Genomic DNA, 6,479 nt, shown 5'->3' with positions numbered 1-6,479 from the left:
ACCCACGTAAGGCCTCGATGAATTCAGAATTCTTGAAGTACCTCGCTTTCAATGTAGCATAAAGAAGAGAATTTCTGTCTCGACTCAACCTCTAACATTGTTTGGCTAGAAGATCTTGATTAAAACATTTCAAGTTACGAAAACCCATCTCGCCCATTGATTTAGGAAGACAAAGTTTCTCCTAACTATGCCAGTGCATCTTTCTCTCCGAATCTTTCAACCCCCGCTAGAAACGAGCTAAAATAGAGAGAATCTCATCAATTAGCCCATCTGGTATCCTAAATATACTCATCATATAAGTATGGATCGCTTGAGCCATTGATTTAATCAACACCTCCTTTCCCGGACGAGTCAACAATTTTTCTTTCCATCCTTGTAATTTCTTCCAAATGCGCTCTTTCAAACATTTGAATACCGCTTTCTTCGACCTTCCTATTATTGTAGTCAAACCTAGATACTTCTCATGCTTGACCACTTCCCGAGCTCCAAGAGCCTCCATAATACTACTTCTTTGCTTTACCCGTACGCATTTGCTAAAAGCAACTTTGGTCTTGCTTAGATTAACTTTCTGTCCGAATGCTCTCTCATTATTAAGTGCTGATTATATTATCCACCTCAGAACATTCTTGCAAGTTATATTTGCAAATACAATACAATCATCATGGAAATATAGGTGAGATATGGAAGAATTTAGGAATAGAGTGGACCCCTAACTTAAATGACGAAAAAAACGACTCATGCATGAACCTAAGATATGGTCATGGTGACACATATACAAAGTGTGTGCTTTTGACTAGGGAGTCTAAGTGGCATGTTAAGACTTGTGTAAGACCATGGGGCAATGTGCTTAAACTTAATTAAGGACTAAATATGGTTTCTACCATTAATAAAATGATTAATAAGACTCAGCGTGAAGACTCAAGCAAGAAACTGGACCATCGCACAAATAATGGTACTGTCGCGATGCGCCAGCACCGTCGCGGCACGACATTGCTATCGCGTCATGATGAACACTTTTGACGGAGGTTGGATTCTAGGTCGTTGAAACTAAAATCCCTCCAATCAAACTAAATTTGTAACCAAACCTACACCTAGTAATAGGGCAAGCTCGGGTCGAACCACTAGGAATGGGGGAAAGTTTGCTATGGCCAAAGTCAAGCTATTTCGAAATATAAGAGGTAGTGTAGGTTATCTAAATTCAACTAACAACAAAGTAAATCACAAATCAAATCAATATATCAAACACTAGGGATTTAGGATCCACATGTACTTGCAATGAACACACACTACTACAAAAAGAGCCTTTTTACGACGCTATTGCCTCGACGCCAAGGCTAGGGCGTCGGCAGCAAATTATGATCCCGCGTGTCCTCGACGCTTTATAGTGTCTAAAGTAATTTTAGACTCTTTTTAGCGTTGAGAACACTAACATGTGCCCCGCACGTGTACTCAATCAAGTGAACGTGAACCCACGCAATCATTATACCCACAAAACCCCCCATTCATCATATTGTTAACCCTAACTGTTCTATATTTTTTTTCTTCATTCAATCAGAATTCTACGCAGAGATTCATGGAGATATGGCTTAGATTTCGAATTTAGATCCTCTTTCTCTTTGCGTTTCTCAAATTTTATCACAATAATTTATATATCTTGCCAGAATTATTTTCTTTCTCTCAGATCTGATTGTTTGCTTTTGAAAATTGATTTGCAACAGCTATTGCTCTTGTTCTCCTCACAAGGTACATTTTTACATCATTTGTTGGTTTTTAAATCCTAATTTTATTTCTTTCATTTTTTGTGTGAGTTTAATTGATACTTGCAAGTTGCAATTACCCAATTTTACTCGTTTCAAAACCCTAGGTTATAGATCTTGTTGAAATCACTGAATAACTATCATGAATCTTGCAGATTCTACAGGCATCAACATTAGCCCATCCAAGTAACAATGGCGATCAATAAAGGAAATCTCCAAGTACACATGAATTTTTTAATTAAGGGCCACGAGAATCAAATTAATAGTTGAATAAGTACTTATTTGGGAAAACCGAAATATGTTATGATATTTATGCTCAAATCATTGTTTGTTGACCGAGTGCTTTATAATGAATGGATGGTGGGAGCTACTGCTGGTTTTTAGATCAAGCTGTACATCTTGTCGATTTTAATTTTTATGGGAATAATTATTTTTTAAATTAATCTTATTTGCTGAGAATTCATCAAAGTCACCAGTATTTCATGGTCTAAGGTTAATTTCTTCCTATTCCTCTGTTAGCTATAGTTTTGTTTGTGGTTTGGTCCACGTTTTAATATTTTATAAATAGGAGAGAAATCATTTCATTTTAGAAATTATACTCTAAAATTACGAGTTAGCAAATTTTGAACTTTGATTAAAATTTACACTCTTAAACTGAATTGGAAGATATTTTTGCTTAAGCTGTATGTTGAAACAATTTTGGTGTGGGCCTTGTCTTCGAGTGCTTGTATATATGGAATACCATGAATGTAAGTCTATGTTGTGACTATTTAGGTTATGTATTGTAATTGAACGGATAATTGAGAAGGATAGATGTATATCTCGGCACATTTGTGAATTAGGTGATAATAACTATTGTTTTGTGTGAAAAGTTTGGTCTTTGCTATGAGAACCTGGTTGTTGTTCACTATTTTGTTCCGAGTCTTTCTTTTTTTCATTATTTTGTATCTAGCATTTTATTGTTGTGCAATTATTATTAGCAAAAATTTTACTACCCTTTTGTCAAAAGAGATAATTTTATTAAATAAATTATAACTTAGCTTTAAGAAAACAAGCTCTTGATAACTCTTTATGCTTCAAAGCTGAGAAAAAAAAACTTTCTGTAATTCATCGGGTTAAAGGTTAATTTCTTCCCACTCTATCAGCTATAGTTTTGTACGACGTAGTCATTTTCATGTTTCAATAGTATATGAACAAGAGAGAAATTATTTGATTGAAAAAATTGTACTCTTTACATTACAAGCTGCTGACATCTAGCTCAAATAAAACAAAACAAAATCTTTGCATGCGTTATGTTTGTTCTCATTTGTTCTTCTCATTACAGGAGTTGGTTTCTTCTCATTGATTTTGTTTGGTGCTCCACTTGGGTTAACTCCTCTTCTTGCAAAATATATTCCGCTAGAGTGTGAAGTACAGTTTGTTTGACCTTTGCAAAGAAAGGCTTACATTCCATTGGACGAGGACACTAAGGTTTCATCTAATTAATCTCAAATTTATACTATCTCTGTCTTTTGGTTCTACAGATTTTCGTTTTTTTTATTCTGTTTGTTGCAAACGACAGTCCAGATTACAAAGAGATAGTTTCTTCATCTGAATTTAGTCCACAAATAAAGGAACAATATAATGCTTCTTTTGGAAAAGGTGTTACTTGAAGTGGAATGAATAACAGAGCGGGTATGAAAGCAAACTTCTAAAACTGGGTAATTAAGCAGAAAAGGTATTTTATGTACCACTTTGTAATTTTTTGGGTATTTAGTTTACATTTAATTGAGCTACGGATGGTGGCAGTGGCGGGGCTCGGCTGGTGCAAGGTGGGCGACAGCTCAGGGCCCCCAAAAAACAAGGGCCCCAAAAATTAGTATATATACAATTTGTTTCACAAATAATCACAAAAGGCACCAGTTGGATAAGTGGTTGTGTTATGTTTAAGATATTCTCAAGACCAGGTTTCGAAACCCATTGGAGTATAGTTTTTGCTTTCAACTTTAATATATTAATTAAGGGCCCAATATAAAAAAAACCTTGAAACTTGAACAGGGCCCCAAAATTATAGGTATTTTTAGCCCCGCCCCTGGATGGTAGTTTAGTTGCTGGCCAAAGTCACTATCGGATTTTCTATGATTATATTTTAATTCATTATCATATTATTGTTTGTTGTATGTATGTGCTCATAAAATAACTCAATAACTTTTGAGACTATTTCTCTTGCATGTAATCACGAATGGGTGGCTTCTTATTTACATTCCATTTCAACTCAATTCTTGATGGTTGAAGCCAATAACATCTCTACTCTAAATGGCGTTTACAACCTATGTTATATATTTTTTTACCTATTGTTGAACCTAGCTTTAAAGTTGTGCTCCAAGGAAATCCCTAGACGAGCTCGAAATATGCCTTGAAAGTGGTATGTCAAACTTAACTACTCACTTATTCTGTATTAATTTTACACATCACGAAAATAACACATGCATCAGTTGGCATGGCAGGGTGTCCTGAAGTTGAAAATTTTGATGGGACTCATTTTCTGTATATGGCTGCTAGTTCTGACCCATTTGATCTGATGTCGTTACCAACATTATCAAGTAAGCTTCATTCCATTTCAAACATCCTTCTTATCAGATTTGTGCTTTTAGGCTAACAAGTTCTACAGTTTTGTTTTTACATGCTGATATTGGACTATTTGTTCCTTGGGACTTCAGTTTTTCTCGAAAGATAAAATTACGTGGGTTTTGGAGTCTTGTTTCTCTCCTTAAACCGAGATGTCATAAATTTTTCTTTAAAGGATGGTGCCAAATTCATAACCTTAACATAATTTTTTGTATGTACATGGCTTATATGTCAATAATTTAATTAAAATTAGGGCCATGATACCCATAGATTGTAATGTTAGTGATGTTTGTGAGATATTTTAACAAAGACTGTTGGATATGCTTGAGCTTGCACGACAACTGTGTTGATCATGGTCCAGTCTATATATATCATATTTTTAGCCTATAGAGTCATATTAAATACTAGCAAATGATGTCTTTGTCTTCTTAGTATGGATGCCTTGATTTTTTTTGGTAAGCTTTGTACTCTGTAATTGATTTTGAAAGTTGGTTGTGATTTTGGTTTGATTAGGTAGAAAATATTTTTCAGGGAATGTATTCTCTATGCTTTTTGGCATATGGCTCCTTAGTGTTACTAATTTATTTTGGTCTATTATTGTATTAAGATTCTTTTGCTGATGATTTGATACAAATGCTGAACTATGGTGCAGGGCCAAAAGAATATGTGGACATCCATGTATGAATACTGACAAGCAGTAGAAAAGGGATAACATCTAATAATATGCAAGATTACAAGGACGGAAGAAAGATAGTTTTTAAGCTATGTAAAGATTTTCTATCGGTGTCTCGAAATTTGTCCCACTACAACTAGTCACGAATGAAGTATAAGTTAGAATTATATTTGTTGTAATAAAATAAAACTCATTACTATGAGTTATTGTATATATACTATGATATATATTTATATGCAATAAAAGAAATTTGGTCTAATTTTGTTGTATATATATTTATTTTTAAGTATATATATTGGCAATATTAGTATATTAGTAATATTTTTATGTGAAATATAATTTTTTGTAAATATATTCTATATATTCTTTTAAAGTATATGGACAACAAAAAGCGTCCCCAAATTAGAAAATACATACAGAAAAAAGCGTAGCCAAAATATTGATCATTAAGTACATGAAACTCTAGACACTAAAAAGCGTCGTCAATATTGAGACTCTAGACCCAAAAAAGCGTCGCTAAAGTTGAGAAAGTGCGCCAACTATTGCTAATTTTGACGCTTCGTATAAAATATTAGACACGTTATAGTGTCGAGATTTGCGACGCTTTTCTGTGACCCCTAATTTTCTCAACTCGTGTTTTCTCGATGCTTTTTTAAAGCGTCGAGAGAGAAATTTTCGACGCTTTTTTGCGTCGAAAAAATGCTTAAAAAGCGTCTTAAATACACGGATTTTCTAGTTGTGACACTAATCAGGTTGGAGATTGATTAATTCGGGTATCACGAGGGAAGATAGACAATGCAATCAAAAGAGCTCGACAAGCTATCTCCTAGAGGTCTTCTAACTAGCGCCAACTATGAAAGACTCTAACTAGGAACGTCACTAACCAAGCTCAATCGACAAATGCGAGCTACAAATCAATGGTCCATATCAATGTAGACACACAATGAAATCTAGCATGAAGAACAAGGTTGATCACTCCTTCCAATCCATACACATGCACAAAATCAATCAACCAATTTAATCACAATGCTAAATCAATCAAACCCCCCCCCCCCCAATTAGCTATGATCCATCACTAATACATGTTTCACCACATCCTTAGCAAGCAAACTACTCATAATCCATTGAAGAAATCAAGAACAAAGCTATACAATCCATCAAATTCATCAACATCATTCCAATCAAACCAATTCAATCAAACAATCAATAAACTTGAACAATCAACAAACAATTGAAATCAAAAGCTAAAGATTGAAATAAAGTAAAGAGAATTCTTACAAACTTGATCAAATCAAGGAAATGTGCTTGAAATCAAACCAATTGTAACTATCATCAATCATCAACCATCAATCTACAAGTTTCACTCTCTACAAAATCTAAAACCTAGAGTTTCTCTCTCTAAGAAAATCAAACCTAATTCTAATTCTAAGCTCTCTCCCTCC

General features: G+C 34.2%; 1 long non-coding RNA gene across 1 annotated transcript; it reads left to right on the top strand.

The window, feature by feature from the left end:
- The first annotated feature begins 2,767 nt into the window (after window positions 1-2,767).
- LOC145572189 (uncharacterized) lies at window positions 2,768-5,296 on the top strand. Its single transcript, XR_014096716.1, has 3 exons — window positions 2,768-4,161; window positions 4,232-4,339; window positions 5,017-5,296. It is a non-coding gene; the product is annotated as an uncharacterized LOC145572189 (long non-coding RNA).
- The last annotated feature ends 1,183 nt before the right edge of the window (window positions 5,297-6,479 follow it).

The sequence above is a fragment of the Chenopodium album genome, chromosome 12 (genome assembly GCF_948465745.1).
Source record: "Chenopodium album chromosome 12, dcCheAlbu1.1, whole genome shotgun sequence".
Lineage (NCBI taxonomy): Eukaryota > Viridiplantae > Streptophyta > Magnoliopsida > Caryophyllales > Amaranthaceae > Chenopodium > Chenopodium album.
This window is presented reverse-complemented; position numbering and strand designations above follow the sequence as displayed.